At 41.2% G+C, this 18,347-nt stretch overlaps 1 protein-coding gene and 1 long non-coding RNA gene across 2 annotated transcripts in view; one reads left to right on the plus strand and one right to left on the minus strand.

Annotated features, from left to right (window-relative positions):
• The window catches only part of LOC129443438 (uncharacterized), a 74,497-nt gene that overhangs the window by 7,621 nt on the left and 48,529 nt on the right, over window positions 1-18,347 (plus strand). The window lies entirely within an intron of this gene.
• Window positions 10,545-16,537, minus strand: LOC129436459 (uncharacterized). Its single transcript, XR_012359370.1, has 2 exons — window positions 15,571-16,537; window positions 10,545-10,781 (listed from the first exon to the last, which is right to left on the minus strand). It is a non-coding gene; the product is annotated as an uncharacterized lncRNA (long non-coding RNA).

Consider the following 18,347-nt stretch of genomic DNA (forward strand, 5'->3'; position numbering starts at 1 on the left):
GTAGCAAATACCGCACCACAGAGTTCCGCCTTGATTACATCTCCCTTTTGGTCGAGAGGGGTGAGTTTAGCCTTGGATTCCACCAACTTTGTCCTGAGTTTCCCACCGCAGGTAGAGTACGGCTCCATAGGAGGATTCACTTCCATCTGAAAAGGTGATTCCAGTTGGTGGGCCTATGGCTCCAGGCGGCGTGAGGCTTCTCTCAAACCTTACCTGGCCAAGTCTTACAAATTCCTCAAAGAGCGTTATTGCTGCTTCTCGAAGTGTTAGTGAGAGAGGGGTATCCCATGTGTCCTTAGATGGGTTGTCCTTGCTAGCTTTCTGGAACGATTCTCTTACCAACATCAGTCCCTTCTGCTTGGCTGGTGAGGCAATACCAACCGGGTCATATAATGCAGCTATCTGGCTAAGTAGTATGCGTCGGGTAAGAGGATTTGGTGTTCCTTCCCTGACATCCTCCATGCTCAGATTAACTCCCATCCTCATTTTCCCTCTTTTCTTCGAGAAGTTGATAGAAGTCAGCAATCGAAGCTTATCTGTCTCAGGTTCGTAGCCGACCCCAAGTGCTTTGTTCTCACCATCGTGCATTTGATTGGGCAGTACCAGGGTCCTAGGTACAGTTGTTTCAGCAGGGGCTTCACTTCTCCCAATTTGGTGTGACAGAACCCACGGTTTGAGAAAGAAGCCTCCAGCTTTCAAAATCTCCTCCACTCCTTTGGTGATCCTTTCCAGTGTCTTGAGGTCATCGTGGGAGGTCAGGATATCATCCACATAGCTGTCTTCAGTTAGAGTTCGCCGTTCTTCAATCATATTAGCAAACTGAGGAAGATTAGCTGTCTCCTTCATTGCAACTTGTGCGATACATCCTGCGGGTTTATCACCGATATTGACTCTGACAACTGCATACTCCTCGATGTTGTCCTCAGAGTTGTCTCTCCAGAGAAAATGGTGGAGGTCATCTTCATCATCCTTCAACCACACTGAGTTGTACATTTTCCCCCGTCACCCAGTGCAGCATGAAGTCCACTCCTGAACCTCAGAAGGACACCTCTGATGGGATTGAGTACATCGGGACCCTTGTGAAGAAGATTATTTAGACTTATGGCTCAGAACTCTTGGCTACTATTACACACGATTCTCACAGGAGTAGAGGAGGAGTGAGGGTCGGTGCAACCAGATTGCTAATGTACCATTTAGGTCCTTCCCAGTTGTTAATTTCCTCCCTTGTGAGTTTTGCAGCAGCCCCTCTTGAAACCATTTTGTGTATTTGTTCTTTGTATGCAGCCTTCCACACAGGTTCCTTCTGCAGACGTTTCTCAGTATTTTTGAAGGTTGCTTCCACTGCCTGCCGATTGTCTGGCAGTGTTGTGAGGTCTGTCTTCCAGGGATAGGCTGCGTCCCAGTGGGGAGAGTTGCTGTGTTTGTCCGCTAGCACGTATGTTAGACACTCTTTTATCTTTTCCAGGTCCCGCTCTTCCTTGAGGGTCATTTCTTTTCCACCAGGAGGGCACCTACCACACTTGCAGCTACCACATTTAGGACTGCATGCTGCTCCGATGCTGTCCCATCTGAACCACTCAAAGATCTCTTTGTTGGCGGTTGCAGTGCTCTGGACAAGCACATGTCCTTCCTCTTCTTGAGGTATGATGGTCTCTTTATACGCCATCAAGGCCGATCTCATGGTCCTTGCTAGGTGAGTTTCAGAGCGGTACACAGCCAGGTCGACGGTCTCAATGAGATTGGGATGGGTTCCCCCAACAGTCTTTCCCAGTGGGCCGTCCCAGAGAACGAGGTCTTCCACAATCTTGATTGGCTGGGGAACAAGACGACCTTCCCGATGACTTATAAGAAGGTCAATCTTTGTGGGACGGACCAGTTCGTCTCTGGGTACATTCGGAAAGAACTTCTGCAGTTGCTCGGCAGTAACTGATTGAGTCACCTCCGCAATGTTTTCCAGGCCATAGCAGAGAATTCTGTGTTCTGCCACTTTTCCCTTGGATGTCTTCACCTTCAGCCGCAGGGAATATCTTTTAGTCAAGATAGTCTTTTTCATCCCCCCGACTCCATGGACTATAAGCCTGATGTTCTCACCGCACAGTCCAAGGCGATCAGCTGTTTCATGTGTGATATAATTGGTGTCAGATGCGAGGTCAATTAGGGAGCCAACAAGGCAGCCAGAGTTTGTCGTCACTACCATCAGCATCATCACCACTGGATGTTCTTGCAGTCTATCTCCAGCCTTGGTGCATACAGTTGATGAGATTTTGTTTGAGAATGCATTCTTGTATTTTTCTCTTAGTTCTGGAGTAAGCTCTGCCAGAAACTCCTCTTGTTTGTTGGTTAGACCAAGTTTCTTTCCTCCAAATTTTATGGAACTATGCTCCTCACTGCTACTGTTCTTCTTTGGAGTCAGTGGATTAGGACACAAAAGATAATTGTGATCCGATACCCCTCCTTTATGACAGTCTCCTTTTGGGCAGAGGTATCTGTGTGTGCATCCATTCCCTGCTCTCTGAAGACTTTGCAGGCAAATAACTTGCCGGCATGGGAGTCATCTCCACAGACAGTACAGCTGGGATAATCATCCTTCTGACCTGCTGTGGATTTTGTGAAAGCCATCCTCCCTCGTTTATCTGGGTAATCTGCAGCCCCCCTTTCCACAGGGCCTTTATCTGAAGAGCTTGGTTCCAACTGATCTAACTCTTCTAGAATCTCCTCCTGCTTCTTCAAGAATCCCAGGAGGCAATCAAAATGATACCGTGAAGAGAACCTGTTTACTGGGTCAGTTTTGTAGATAATCCACTCTTTCTTGAGTGAACTGGGAAGCTTGCTTTCAAGAGATTGAGCAACAACCCGGTTCTTCACGGCATCCTCTTCACCAAGAATCTGGAGGTTGCACAGTGCCCTTTCCACAGCCTGGATCAATTCAATGGTTCTGTAGGAGCCATTTAGTTATGTTGGGCCTGCAATTTTCTTTCACGCCAATAGAGGGCGCTTAATGTATATGGTGTTGAGTTACCGCAGCCAGGTGTGCAAGAAGTAATCAGGTCAAACAAACTTTTTGACCGTCAGCGTCACAGTCATCAAATGTGGTATTTGAACTTGATTAATTATATGTTTATCTTATTTTTCTTTATTGTTTATTAATGATTACACTTTGAAGTCAAAGGAAGGACACAAAATAAATGGATTGGAATATCCAAATGTATTTTTTTTTAGTTTTGGACAGTATTTTATCTAATATAAAGTTTCAAACGACATGTCAGAAGCACAAAGACTTCATAAATGGACAATCACGCACCTACAGGTTCTTCTTGGATTGTTTCCTTTGACGGGTGGAAGAGACTGAACTTTGTTGGTGATCATTAGGACTATTGTCGCTTTGTTCCCATATTTGCTGTCCAACAATCTGAACATATCGTTGACAGATTCACAGCTAGATAGAACAAGATCCTTCTTGACCTTTTCATGGAGACTATTTAAAAAGTAAAACTTTTTTATACATTCCAAACTTTGTGGGTTACCTAATTCTTCTAGGTCCTCCCACTCAGTCTTCCAGCGATAGTAGTCCCTCATGTCACCAAAGAAAGTGGGTAGCCATGCTTTTTCAAGGCTGATTTGAGGCTTGAGATTAAAATTTCCTCTGGTCCTATCTGGGCTGCTTTGCTGTAAAAGGGGTCGGGTGTTTACATTAAATGCTCCTGCGTACATTTTAGACTTCAACTTGAGATCAGCAGACATGTCAGGGAGAGAAAGGAAAGAGGCATCTTGTCTCGGATAACCAAACGCCTGCCTTCATCTCCCAGGTTTCTTACTCCACCCTTTAGTCGATCTGCTTTGTCGTCCTCTAGTTTATCAAACAATGCCACGACCCTCTTCTTTAATGTCTTGTGGCGTGTCCTGAGATCTAATGCCTTTGAACCAGGAACCAACTCCTTCCACTCTACCAGCATTTCTTCAAGTTCAATGACCTCTCTTTCAAGGCCTTTATTCCTTAGCCTACGGTCTTTGATGGACTTCTGAGGGTTTACTTCCTCCTCCTCTGCCTGAGAGATGGTCGACTCAGCTGTTTCAGCCTGCTTGAAGAACGCCTCCTCTGCGTAGCTGGTCCAAAAGGTTTCCTGGGTGGCTTTCTTTACCTCAAGGAACCTTTTCTCACACTCCGCCGTCTTTAAACCTCTTTATCTGTTGACTCCCTCAGGGCTTCAGCATACTCATGTCCCGCATCTGTGACTTTAGAAAAGTCCAACCTGAACATCTTCCATTCTTTGATAACTTCTGTTGTTTCCAAAAGTCCCGGTTTGGTGAGAGTATGAGCCCTTTTTGTGAATGAAGCCTGTGCTCTTGATCGCACACTTTTTAGCTTTTCCAAGTCTGCCATTATAACTCCCTTTGTGTTGAATGGAGAGCTGTCACTGTTAATGTGCTCTTTTATCCTTAATCAACGGGCAGTTTGATTACTGATAAACTTTCAGTCACAGAAGAGAAGAGAAATACCAACTAATCCTGGGTTGATTAAAGCTTCCTTGATGAAGCATTCCGTGGCTGTTTATAGACTGCACTTAATCCAGAGCAGTGGGCCTCGGTTTATAACTGTTCGATTCTTTAAGAATCTCCCCACCGAACAGGGCATCAGGAGAGGACACGTTGTTATGACTCGTTGTGTTTTTTTATTTGAACTGATTGATTTTTACAAACTGCTAATTTGTCCACAAATTGCAGGTTATAAACCTGTAGAAATAGTAAGGCTATAGTATAAATAACAATAATAATCACATTGACATACATAATAAAAAATAAATTCTAGATATACTAATATGAATAAAATATAAATGTCAATATAGAAAATCAGTACTTAGTATTATAGATATTATAATATACTTGGTTTAAAACTGAATAAAGCACATCTCTAAACACAGAAATGCAAATCAATGTAAACCACATCAAATATACATCAATGTCAATGTTACACAATAAACTAATAGCCCAAAAGACAAAGGTGTAAGTTAATCTAAAGTGAATACAGTTTGTGTAGTTTTAAATAGCGATGCTGTGCATAGCAATCCATTACCAATGTAAAGTGATTGACTACATTACCCATCCAGCACCGCAACCAGGAAGTAGCTTGTGTTAGTGAAACGCTCCAATTGGGGGTTCCGGCAAGATGGCGGCGTGAACAGTCAAAGTTTTGAGCTCTCGATACCAAAGTTTTAATAGGAAAACAGTTAACGCAGCTACCAGCGAAATTTCTATTTGGTTTAAATCGTAAAGTATTTTGCATCACTCGGAAGACATATTTCATCCGAAAACATGACTAAATCAGCACAAAAACTGGTTAGTGAATCCGGAAAACTTGATTCACGTGTACCTGCTGTAGACGATCATCAATACGAAAGCGGGATGACTCAGGATCTGGATGAAGACGAATTTCCACCATGCCCTATAACTCCAAACAAACCTCCACTTGCAAAAAAACCGACATTAGCCAGAGTTAATGCTGGAAATATATCCAACTCTGATGAGATTGTGACAAAGCTCGCTAATCTTATCAATACAAGAAGTGATGCATTGGAAACGATGGTGCAAACAGCCTGTGCAGAAATTAAAGAGATAAAAAGCAAAATGCTCTACATGGAGAAACGACTGGACAGGGGCGAACAAACAACCAAGATATGTATGAACCGGGTAATGGATTTGGAACGGTATGGTAGGCGCTGGAATCTGCGGCTCCATGGACTGCCAGAAACAACCAAGGAGAATGTTCAAGAGGAGGTAACTTAATCCGCATATGTCAGGAGATGTTACCACACGAAGCGACAAAACTACCAGATGCCATTGATGTCGTTCATCGACTGGGAACCAAGCGTGTTAATGAGACGAGGCCCGGTGTAGCAGCCGATCCTGTTCCCCTCGGAATTTGTGTTCCCCCTTTCAGTCGATAAAGCGTTTCTGCCGACAGCGCAGGCGCAGGTACCTAAATATCTGCGTGTTTTTTTTTTATTTACATTTTTTAGTATGGCATAACATATTTACAGAGTTTCTACAACCTAATACAGCTTACAACAAGTAAAACTATAAAATAAATATTCAGAAAAAACAGCTGGGCGTACAAAAAGCGACAAGGGGAACAGGCATTCCGAGGGGAACAGGATCGGCTGCTACACCCGCACAACAATCATTCGGTTCACTGCTAGAAGAATTAGAGATGCAAAAAAAAAGAAAAAAAAAAGACTATGATGCCCCTGCTTTGCACTTTAGTAACTACTATATGTAGTTTCAAATCCGGGTCACAACTTGTGTTCAAAAGGTATGACCAGTTCGTAAAAGTGTTTTACTATATGTTTTACTGTATGGTTTATATCCAATCAGTATGTTGATCTGTTGCTGTTAACTTTAGTATGGACTACTGTTATATGGAGTTTTTAAGTCCGGGTCACAATTTGTGTTCAGAAAGCTATGGCTAGTTTGTAAAAATGACTATGGTTTAAGATACTTTAATTTATTTGTTTCTTTATCTTCATGTTAATTGGAAATTTACAAAAGTGATGTAACTCTTAGATAGCTACCACCAAGGGTCAAAAAAGGGTTTCCTAATTTCTAATTACTTTAATTATATAGGTATCGATCTCAATTCCATGTTGATTTCAATGTTTACCAGATTGACCAGACATTTTAGTTGTGTTATTCTCTTATTAATCTGACACAGTTATCGTTTATTTCGTTTAATGCTAGGGGGTTACGAAATAATATTAAAAGGAAAGCTTTATTTCTTTATGCCAAACAGTTTAGGGCTGATTTTTGCTTTGTACAAGAAGCTCACTGTACTGAAGGAGAAACAAAATTTTGGACTCCACAGTGGGGTAATTCTACATGGTTTGCTCATGGGTCTGAACACTCAGCGGGAGTTATTACTTTAAAAAATAGGTTTAATGGAGATATTTTACATACAAAATGTGATCCTGCAGGCCACTTTATTTGCCATGTAATTACAGTTGTGTTCAAAATTATTCAACCCCCAATGCTGTTAAGGGTTTTAGGGAATTTAGTGTACATTTGTAATTGTATTCAGAATGAAATCCTACAATGACTTCTTAAAGAACCATATGCAACTAAAATGACATCAATTGGTTTTGTAATATAGTAGTAAATGTTTCTTTTGTGAATTCTTCATTGACACAATTATTCAACCCCTTAAAGAACTACCACTCTGAAGAACAGAGGTTCATTGAAGTGTTTTCAATCAGGTATTGAAAACACCTATGGATGTCAGGGAACAGCAATAAAGCCTAATAAGCACCAATTAGGCAGCTTTAAAATGACTGTGATACTCAACTCCTTCTAAACATTTACTGGTGTGGTTACAAACATGGTGAAGTCAAAAGAATGGTCCAGGAAGACAAGAGAAGAGGTGATTAATCTTCACAGGAAGGGCAAAGGCTATAAGAAGATTGCAAAGATGTTAAACATACCAAGAGACACCATAGGAAGCATCATTCGCAAATTCAAGGCAAAGGGCACTGTTGAAACGCTTCCTGGTCGTGGCAGAAAAAAGATGCTAACTGCGACTGCTGTGCGCTATCTGAAGCGTAGAGTGGAAAAAAGTCCCCGTGTGACTGCTGAGGAACTGAGAAAAGATTTGTCAGATGTGGGTACTGAAGTTTCTGCTCAGACAATACGGCGCACCCTGCGTACTGAAGGCCTCCATGCCAGAACTCCCAGGCGCACCCCCTTGCTGTCTCCAAAGAATAAGAAGAGTCGACTGCAGTATGCCAAAAGTCATGTGGACAAACCACAGAAGTTTTGGGATAGTGTTCTGTGGAAAATTAGAACTGTTTGGGCCCATGGATCAACGCTATGTTTGGAGGAGGAAAAACAAGGCCTATGAAGAAAAGAACACCTTGCCTACTGTGAAGCATGGTGGGGGGTCAATCTTGCTTTGGGGCTGTTTTGCTTCTGCAGGTACAGGGAAACTCCAGCGTGTGCAAGGTACCATGAATTCTCTTCAGTACCAGGAGATATTGGATGACAATGTGTTGCAGTCCATCACAAACCTGAGGCTTGGGAGACGTTGGACCTTTCAACAGGACAATGATCCCAAGCATACCTCCAAATCCACTAGAGCATGGTTGCAGAAAAAAGGCTGGAACATTTTGAAGTGGCCATCGCAGTCACCAGACTTAAATCCGATTGAGAACCTCTGGTGGGACTTAAAGAAAGCAGTTGCAGTGCGCAAGCCTAAGAATGTGACTGAACTGGAGGCTTTTGCCCATGATGAATGGGCGAAGATACCCGTAGATCGCTGCAAGACACTTGTGTCAAGCTATGCTTCACGTTTAAAAGCTGTTTTAACTGTAAAAGGATGTTGTACTAAGTACTAAGATTGAATGTCACTTGGGGGTTGAATAAAACTGAAAATGATGTGAGCACAGAAAAGACATTTGTGGTTATTTCATTATACAGTTGTGTTCAAAATTATTCAACCCCAACTGAAATTGATTGTTTTGGCCGGTTTGACATTGATTTTGATCATTCAGTCATCCTGCTTACAATTACATCAAAGAGGCATGTGTAGGTCAGACAAATATAACATAACATTTATAATGAAATAACCACAAATGTCTTTTCTGTGCTCACATCATTATCAGTTTTATTCAACCCCCAAGTGACATTCAATCTTAGTACTTAGTACAACATCCTTTTACAGTTAAAACAGCTTTTAAACGTGAAGCATAGCTTGACACAAGTGTCTTGCAGCGATCTACGGGTATCTTCGCCCATTCATCATGGGCAAAAGCCTCCAGTTCAGTCACATTCTTAGGCTTGCGCACTGCAACTGCTTTCTTTAAGTCCCACCAGAGGTTCTCAATCGGATTTAAGTCTGGTGACTGCGATGGCCACTTCAAAATGTTCCAGCCTTTTTTCTGCAACCATGCTCTAGTGGATTTGGAGGTATGCTTGGGATCCTTGTCCTGTTGAAAGGTCCAACGTCTCCCAAGCCTCAGGTTTGTGACGGACTGCAACACATTGTCATCCAATATCTCCTGGTACTGAAGAGAATTCATGGTACCTTGCACACGCTGAAGTTTCCCTGTACCTGCAGAAGCAAAACAGCCCCAAAGCAAGATTGACCCCCCACCATGCTTCACAGTAGGCAAGGTGTTCTTTTCTTCATAGGCCTTGTTTTTCCTCCTCCAAACATAGCGTTGAACCATGGGCCCAAACAGTTCTAATTTTCCACAGAACACTATCCCAAAATTTCTGTGGTTTGTCCACATGACTTTTGGCATACTGCAGTCGACTCTTCTTATTCTTTGGAGACAGCAAGGGGGTGCGCCTGGGAGTTCTGGCATGGAGGCCTTCAGTACGCAGGGTGCGCCGTATTGTCTGAGCAGAAACTTCAGTTCCCACATCTGACAAATCTTTTCTCAGTTCCTCAGCAGTCACACGGGGACTTTTTTCCACTCTACGCTTCAGATAGCGCACAGCAGTCGCAGTTAGCATCTTTTTTCTGCCACAACCAGGAAGCGTTTCAACAGTGCCCTTTGCCTTGAATTTGCGAATGATGCTTCCTATGGTGTCTCTTGGTATGTTTAACATCTTTGCAATCTTCTTATAGCCTTTGCCCTTCCTGTGAAGATTAATCACCTCTTCTCTTGTCTTCCTGAACCATTCTTTTGACTTCACCATGTTTGTAACCACACCAGTAAATGTTTAGAAGGAGTTGAGTATCACAGTCATTTTAAAGCTGCCTAATTGGTGCTTATTAGGCTTTATTGCTGTTCCCTGACATCCATAGGTGTTTTCAATACCTGATTGAAAACACTTCAATGAACCTCTGTTCTTCAGAGTGGTAGTTCTTTAAGGGGTTGAATAATTGTGTCAATGAAGAATTCACAAAATAAACATTTACTACTATATTACAAAACCAATTGATGTCATTTTAGTTGCATATGGTTCTTTAAGAAGTCATTGTAGGATTTCATTCTGAATACAATTACAAATGTACACTAAATTCCCTAAAACCCTTAACAGCATTGGGGGGTTGAATAATTTTGAACACAACTGTAAATGTTATGTTATATTTGTCTGACCTACACATGCCTCTTTGATGTAATTGTAAGCAGGATGAATGAATGATCAAAATCAATGTCAAACCGGCCAAAACAATCAATTTCAGTTGGGGTTGAATAATTTTGAACACAACTGTAAATATATTGATTATATATTAATTCTGGGAAATGTATATGGGTACAACAACAGCTTGGAAAATAACAATTTATTTGAATCTATAGAAAATATATTTGTTGAATGGTTAAATAAATATCCAAATGCCATTTTACTAGTTGGAGGGGATTTTAATATAATACTAAATGCAACAGTGGACAAATGGCCACCAGGTCGACCCAACATAAATAACAAAAATTTAAAAAACTTCATGGTTAAATTCAGTCTCACAGATATTTGGAGAGCAAGATTTCCACATAATAAATCTTTTACCTGGAGTAATAAAACAGGTTCTACCATAAAGACTCAGAAGGCAAGCAAACGTTTGAATGACATTTATTCCATGTTGAATTAAAAGACAGAAATTCGAATCAGTCTCAAAATAAAAGAGATGCTTGAGTCTCGTAAGATTCTTTTGGCATATGCCCCGCCTTTCGTCCGGGTCTAGCTGTAGTCCGGCAGATCCTGCCTGATGTTGAAGGCAGGGGCGGAGCCTACCCCCAAAAGTGAAGTAGATCGACTGGCTTGATTGCTAAGAAATCGAAGAGATGTCAATCCTGAAACAAGAGAAAATTTTAAGAAGGAATCAGACTTCTTAAGCTATAAAAGCCATTTATTGGAACCCCCCCAAAAATAAAGCCACGATAGGCATAGGCATTCACTTTAATGTCCGATTCACACAAAAGGAATAGGATAAGAATTACAATATGCTTCGTCGTAAAGTGCAACGGTAGGCTGTATGTGGATAGGTAGCCATGATAGGCGATATGTAAAGCCACAACGATCGATAGCCCCGATAGGCAATGTAGATCCATGATAGGCCACGTCGATCGATAGCCCGGATAAGCGATGTGTAAAGCCACAATAGGCCACACCGATCAATAGCCCCGATAGGCAATGTGTAAAGCCACGATAGGCCACGTCGAACGATAGCCCGGATAAGCGATGTGTAAAGCCACGATAGGCCACAACGATCGATAGCCCCGATAGGCAATGTGTAAAGCCACGATAGGCCACAACGATCGATAGCCCCGATAGGCAATGTTTAAAGCCACGTCGATCGATAGCCCGGATAAGCGATGTGTAAAGCCACGTGGATCGATAGCCCTGATAGGCGATTTGTAAAGCCACGGTAGGCCACGTCGATCAATAGCCTCGATAGCCGATATGTAAAGCCACGTCGATTGATAGCCGCGATAGGCGATGTGTAAAGCCACGGTAGGCCACGTCGATCGATAGCCCCGATAGGCGATATGTAAAGCCACGTCGATCGATAGCCCCGATAGTCGTTGTGTAAAGCCATGATTGGCCACGTCAGGCCACGTCGATCGATAGGCGATATGTAAAGCCACGTCGATCGATAGCCCCGATAGGCGATGTGTAAAGCCACGATAGGCCACAACGATCGATAGCCCCGATAGGCAATGTGTAAAGCCACGATAGGCCACGTCGATCGATAGCCCGGATAAGTGATGTGTAAAGCCACGATAGGCCACACCGATCAATAGCCCCGATAGGCAATGTGTAAAGCCACGATAGGCCACGTCGATCGATAGCCCGGATAAGCGATGTGTAAAGCCACGTCGATCGATAGCCGCGATAGGCGATGTGTAAAGCCATGTCGATCGATAGCCCGATAGGCGATATGTAAAGCCATGTCGATCGATAGCCCCGATAGGCGTTGTGTAAAGCCATGATTGGCCACGTCAGGCCACGTCGATCGATAGCCTCGATAGGCGATATGTAAAGCCACGACGATCGATAGCCCCGATAGGCGATATGTAAAGCCACGATAGGCCACTTGATCGACAGCCTCGATAGGCGATATGTAAAGCCACGTCGATCGACAGCCTCGATAGGCAATGTGTAAAGCCACGATAGGCCACGTCGATCGAAAACCCCGATAGGTGATGTGTAAAACCACGATAGGCGATATGTAAAGCCACGACGATCGATAGCCCCGATAGGCGATATGTAAAGCCGCGATAGGCCCCTCGATCGACATGCTCGATAGGCGATATGTAAAGCCACGTCGATCGACAGCCTCGATAGGCAATGTGTAAAGCCACGATAGGCCACGTCGATCGAAAGCCCCGATAGGTGATGTGTAAAACCACGATAGGCGATATGTAAAGCCACTTCGATAGATAGCCCCGATAGGCGATTTGTAAAGCCACGATAGGCCACATCGATCAATAGCCCCGATAGGCGAGAAGGCCGTGGAGAACACTTACAGGGCAACGTTTTGCAATTTAGTGTGAAGACCGCGAAGGGCAAGATACGGGGCAATGATATGCTTTATGCGACAAAGACGGTTACGGGGCAACGACTTCCCATGTAGCGTGAAGACCGCGAAGGCAATGATGCGGGGCAACGATATGCTGAATCATAATAAGGCTGCGGAGGATAGATGCGGGGCAACCTATGCAATGTAATAAGTCGGTTGTGGTATCCATGACACATTGTAACCATATGCAAAGTAACGAGAAGGCCATAATACAGCGCAACCATAATTTACATGGCAAAAAACGGAGCTGGAGCCGATGACAAGGCAATGATATGCTGATTAGCGAGAAGGCCATAATACAAATCAACAATTTGCAGTATAGCAAATGCTGGATACAGGGCAATGATATGCCACGCAGCAAGGAGGTCACGAGAGCCATGCAATGGGGCAACAAAATATACCCTATAGTGAGAAAGGCTGCGAATGCTATGTCGGAGGCTGTGATGGAAAGCGAAATCCTATAAAGTGCGCTATGCCACAGATAAGTTTAGCGAGAAATGAGACATGGTTGAGTAACCTACACCACCACCAGTATCTGCTGGATCGTACTTTGATCATTATGCAGCTTAAAGCTATAGAACCTGATGAAACGTTGCATTTCAAGTGTATTCACTTTTCAAAGTATTTATGTAGTAAAAGATGGGATTTTGGCTATGAATTTCAAGTGTATTGATGGCAGAAAAAGAAAAAAAAATTACCTAGGAAAACAGAATCATAACATTAACATGAAACTGATAAAACAAAGAAATTAAGGTTATTGAATTTTAAGATTAATAATTATAGACTAGAAAGATTAGTAAATATGGAAGTAAATTAATCTAAACTGTATGAACTAAATGTGAACGAACAATACGCAATTGAATGCTTAGTGTCTTGACTGGAGTGTTATTAAAATCCTGAAACTACTAGAAGGTGCGGGATCAGGTTATGTCAATAGACCACGATCAATGATAGCCGACACCATCAATTGCCCTTCTCACGCAGAGATTATGAATACTACACAGAAAATGCTTCCAGGATTTGTCCGGAATCATTAGACTTTTGGGTCATTTTTACCGATTATTTTCGGAGTCATGCTTACTGCGAAAACCCATAAAGACATGTGATACATGTAAAGTCCTGCATATGCTTGTCTTTTAAGCGCTTCTGAAGTTTGCCAGTTATTCGTAACTCGTATTTTAAATGAGATCATGAGGAGCGCGTGATACGCTGCTCTGTCATGCAGGTGAATGATCTCAGCTTCAGCAGCACGTATAGTGAGCACGCATTGTTTCACACAGAAAACTTTTAACGTGTATCTTTCGGCAATTTACTAGGTTCTCTTTACGGGAGCGATCCCCGAACATTTACGGGATGTGATTGTGTTGACACAGTAGTCTCAAACAATTTAAGAGAACATATTTTAGACCATACTGCGAGTCAGACTTCACCAAAAGTCTTTTGACAACATGCGATTGACTTGTTTATCCATTAAAGTTTAACTTAATTATGCTGAACATTTTTACATACCATTCTTACATAACCTGCAGTTGCAACACCAATATGCATAGCATGATTTGCCTCATAAGAAACTAGCTTTTCAATAAACGAGTAATGCTTTGACTTCGTTGCACCTGAACTTGTAATGCATGTAGCGTGGACTTCGCACTAGGGTGGTTAAAATGCACGCTGGGTTTAAAATCAATGAGAGAGAGTTCCATTCCCTGTTACAAGGTAATTTTCAGACCGCTAAGGTGTCAGTGATGTGCAACAAAGTTTTAAGAGGTTTGCAGACGAAAAATCCGTTGAAGATTGAGAAAGTTATGATATTTTTATTATTAGAAATCAGAGGAAAGTTATATGGATGTCTATGGAATGTGTGTGACCGAAATGCTGCTTATTTACATGTTTTTGCTTATAACTTTCTCATTTTATCAGATATTTTCATGACATTTTGACAGAAGGTAGAACTTTGTTAGTACTTTCAAAATCAAATAAACATTTGCTGCTTTAGTCAGAATCGGACCCATGTTAACCATTATTTTTAGAATGATGCCTGCAGTGGACATTCTGACATGACGTTCACTGTAGTCTAAAACAAGAAACGTAATACGCAAATTTTCGCGATTTATATAAATACAATCTCCTCCATACCATTACCATGTTTCAGCACCAATATTGAGGTCCATTTACGTTTCATTATTGACCAGAGTTTAGTGGAAGCACACCGACCGGTTGAAAGTGACACTCAGTTTTAAGCCGTTGCTGTGAACTAAAAACACCTCCGAATTGAATACTCAAAATATCAAACGCTTCCGGTGTTCGGACTTGACGTATTTATTGTCGTATTTAGTGAAAACATACTACAACCTTGCGACGATGACTGAATATTGCATGAGACGCATTGTAAAAGTACCGCGCGGGCGGAAGCAGATTTTATGCCTAATTTCGATGCGCGTACCCGCGATGTCAGCATTGCTATATTAAATAGAATAAATAAATTGTCACATTCCCAGTACTATCGTGTCAGCAATCTCACGGGCTGCGATATAATTATCTCTCTGAATAATATCGCCCAACACTAGAGCAAAAATAATAATAATAATAATTTAATGATGTAACTTACCTCACATTAAATTAAAATGACAGTACATTTAATGCCACAATTCTTATGAAATGCAATCAATTGATTTCAACTGTGTGACAGCGTTTCCGACGGTGGTCGGACGAAACATTGATAATTGTACATTTGACCGACATAACCAGACAATCACTCGCAATTTGCGCAGGAAATGCAAGTTGAGCGTTACGACTGCGTGCTTATTCCTGTGTTAGTATGCCAATGTGGCCTATCGTCAGTATTGAACAACCTGCATAGTAGTGTTAACAGTGACATTAACAATGACATTAACAACTAAAATAAGACATCCCGTATATTTGGTCAAAGACTGCAATAACTGACAAATACAGTAGGTAACATTTAATATGTCCCTTAAATTGGTAGGAACAGGTAGGCACATATCGGGAAGGTTGTATAGATTAGACATATTCAGGAAAATTATGAAAAGCAGTGACCTTACCTTGTTTCTTAGGCAGACACATATGATTTTACACCATTTTGTCGTTTACACGTTTTACACCATTTGTTTACAACAAACACGCACAGAAAATTAACCAAGACAGTTGGGTTCGGGTCTTTTTGACGTTAACTTACTCACGCGTTAATGCCGTGCTGTTGAAACGCGATCGCCTTTCAGGAGGAATAATGCCGTAAAAAAATCTATATCTTTGCTTTAAAGAGCCTTCGTGTGGGGACTCTCGTTTAGATGAGAAGACAAAGATATTTTAGTTAGGAAGACATCACCCTTCGGTGTTTACCATGAACCGTAACTCCTCAGGCAATCAATATGATAAGTGACACCTGTTGCGGCCGAACTTCTCAGGCAATCATCAGTGACACCTGTGCAAGCGTCCAGTGAGTTGCTATGGTCGATTACAGTTTACGCTTAACAGGACTGCATTGTATTTTAATCTGTTCATTGAAATGAAACGGCCTCATTCCTTGCGTTTTTGTGCCAAGTATGCGAGCTTCCCTAAATAAGGGTCTTTGGCAAAGATGAGTTGCGTTCGAAGGGACTGGTCAAACACGCCTACCGTAACCTTGTGTTGCAGTCTGTGAGAACGAGCGGCAAATGAGACGAGTAGCATATCGTGGATGAGAGATCCTGGGAAAAGGTTAAATTGACACGAAAACATTACGGGCCGAGTAAACATACTGAATTCACAAATAAGCAGAGGAAGGGCGAGCGTTTTGACATCCGATTCTGCGTGGTACGAGTAACAATCGCTTTGAAAACGTTAGGTTTGCACTAAGCATCGAGCAAACGAACTTCAGCTACGACACCTGCGGGCAGCAGGAGAGAGTGTTAGTTCAGCGTTTAAATAGTCGGCATTGAGCTGTGATTGGTAAGCCGATTTTATGAATGAATGACGTGGTATTAGAGTCTTCCTGGTAGAACTTACGCTGACGCTTTCATTTCTAGTAAATCCAGAATTGACTTCTGGCTATTGTCTGAGAGATTTAACAAAGATGATGCAGAAGTTGACATTATTGCTACTCCACTAACAGATCACAAAGCCATCAGCATTAATATTAAATTCTCTAATACAAATTGTTCTATAAATGGATCATATTGGAAACTTAACAATTCATTGCTACTATATGATGAAGCTAAACAAGTAATCACAAAATTGATATGTAGTTTCTGGGATAAAGCCAATAAGGAGAATGCTTTTTGCTCAAACTGGGAACTTTTGAAATTTGAGATGACTAAATATTTAAGAAAATTTGGCAGTCGGATAGCCAAACGTAAAAAAGCAGAAGAAGCCGATATTGTTGGTAAAATAACAAAATTAACAAATGAATGCCCTGACAATTTATTGGATGAAGAAAAACTATTATTATCAGACTTGCAAATTAAACTGGATGAAATATATAGAAAGAAAGCCGAAGGTGCATTTGTGCGATCAAGGAGGTGATGGCTTGAAGGCGGCGAGCAAAATTCACAGTACTTCTTTAATTTAGAGAGACACCATATCAATAACAACATTAGTAAATTAAATGTGAATGGGGTTGTAACAAAGGACCATAAATTAATTTCCAATTACTGTTCTGAATTTTATAAGAAAATATATACATCCACTTATTCTCAAGAAGTATCTGATGCTTTCCTAAATTCTATAGAGGTGAAAACTATTAACAGAGATGAAAAGGAACTTTGTGATATGCCAATTTCTGTGGAGGAGGTGATTAAGGCAATTAATCATTTAAAAAATAATAAATCACCAGGTACAGATGGTTTAACCGCAGAATTTTATAAGGAATTTACTAAAGACTTGGCCCCTTTTTTGCTCAAGATGTTTAATGAAAGTATCACTAATCAATACCTCCCACCAACTTTGACTCAAGGGTTAATCACACTCATACCCAAACCAAAAAAAGATTTACTTTGTCTAGATAATTGGGCCCAATTAGTTTGTTAAATAACGATTATAAATTGTTTGCCCTAATTTTTGTTAAAAGACTTAAAACATACTTGACTCAATTATTGAAGAAACACAATCTGGCTTCATGAGAAATAGACATATCACAAACAACATAAGATTAGTTTTAGATATTTTGGATTATCCTGAATTTAATGAAGATAATGGGTTTATTCTTTTTCTGGATTTCCGCAAGGCCTTCGACTCTGTGGAACATCAATTTATTTTTGATTCACTTATAAAATTTGGGTTTGGGAATGTTTTCACTAGCGCAATTAAAACCCTTTATAAGAATAGCAATAGTTCAATTAAATTGATGGGTGGCACTTCTAGTCGGTTTAATTTGTCAAGAGGCATTAGGCAAGGTTGCCCTGTCTCTCCATATTTATTTCTGATAATAAGCCAGCTCCTAGCCTATCATGTTAAAGCTAGTACGATTAAAGGTATGACTATCATTGATAAAGAATTAATTATAACACAATTAGCAGATGATACAACCCTCTTTCTCAAAAATGTAAACCAAGTACCCACTGCAATTAAAGTAATAGAAGAGTTTTCTAAAGCATCTGGTGTTTATCTGAATATAAAGAAGTGTGAACTGATGGCGGTTTAAGAATGCACAATGGCATCTTCTTGTAACAATGCAGTCAACAGAAGTAAAATATCTAGGAATTACAATAAATAAGAATCAGCAGAGTAGAAGTTCATAAAATTTTAATCCTATAATTCAAACAACTCAAAGGAGGTTTAATCAGTGGCTCTTAAGAGACTTATCATTAAGAGGGAGAACTCTGATTTCCAAAGCAGAAGGCTT

This window comes from Misgurnus anguillicaudatus, chromosome 2, assembly GCF_027580225.2.
Source record: "Misgurnus anguillicaudatus chromosome 2, ASM2758022v2, whole genome shotgun sequence".
Lineage (NCBI taxonomy): Eukaryota > Metazoa > Chordata > Actinopteri > Cypriniformes > Cobitidae > Misgurnus > Misgurnus anguillicaudatus.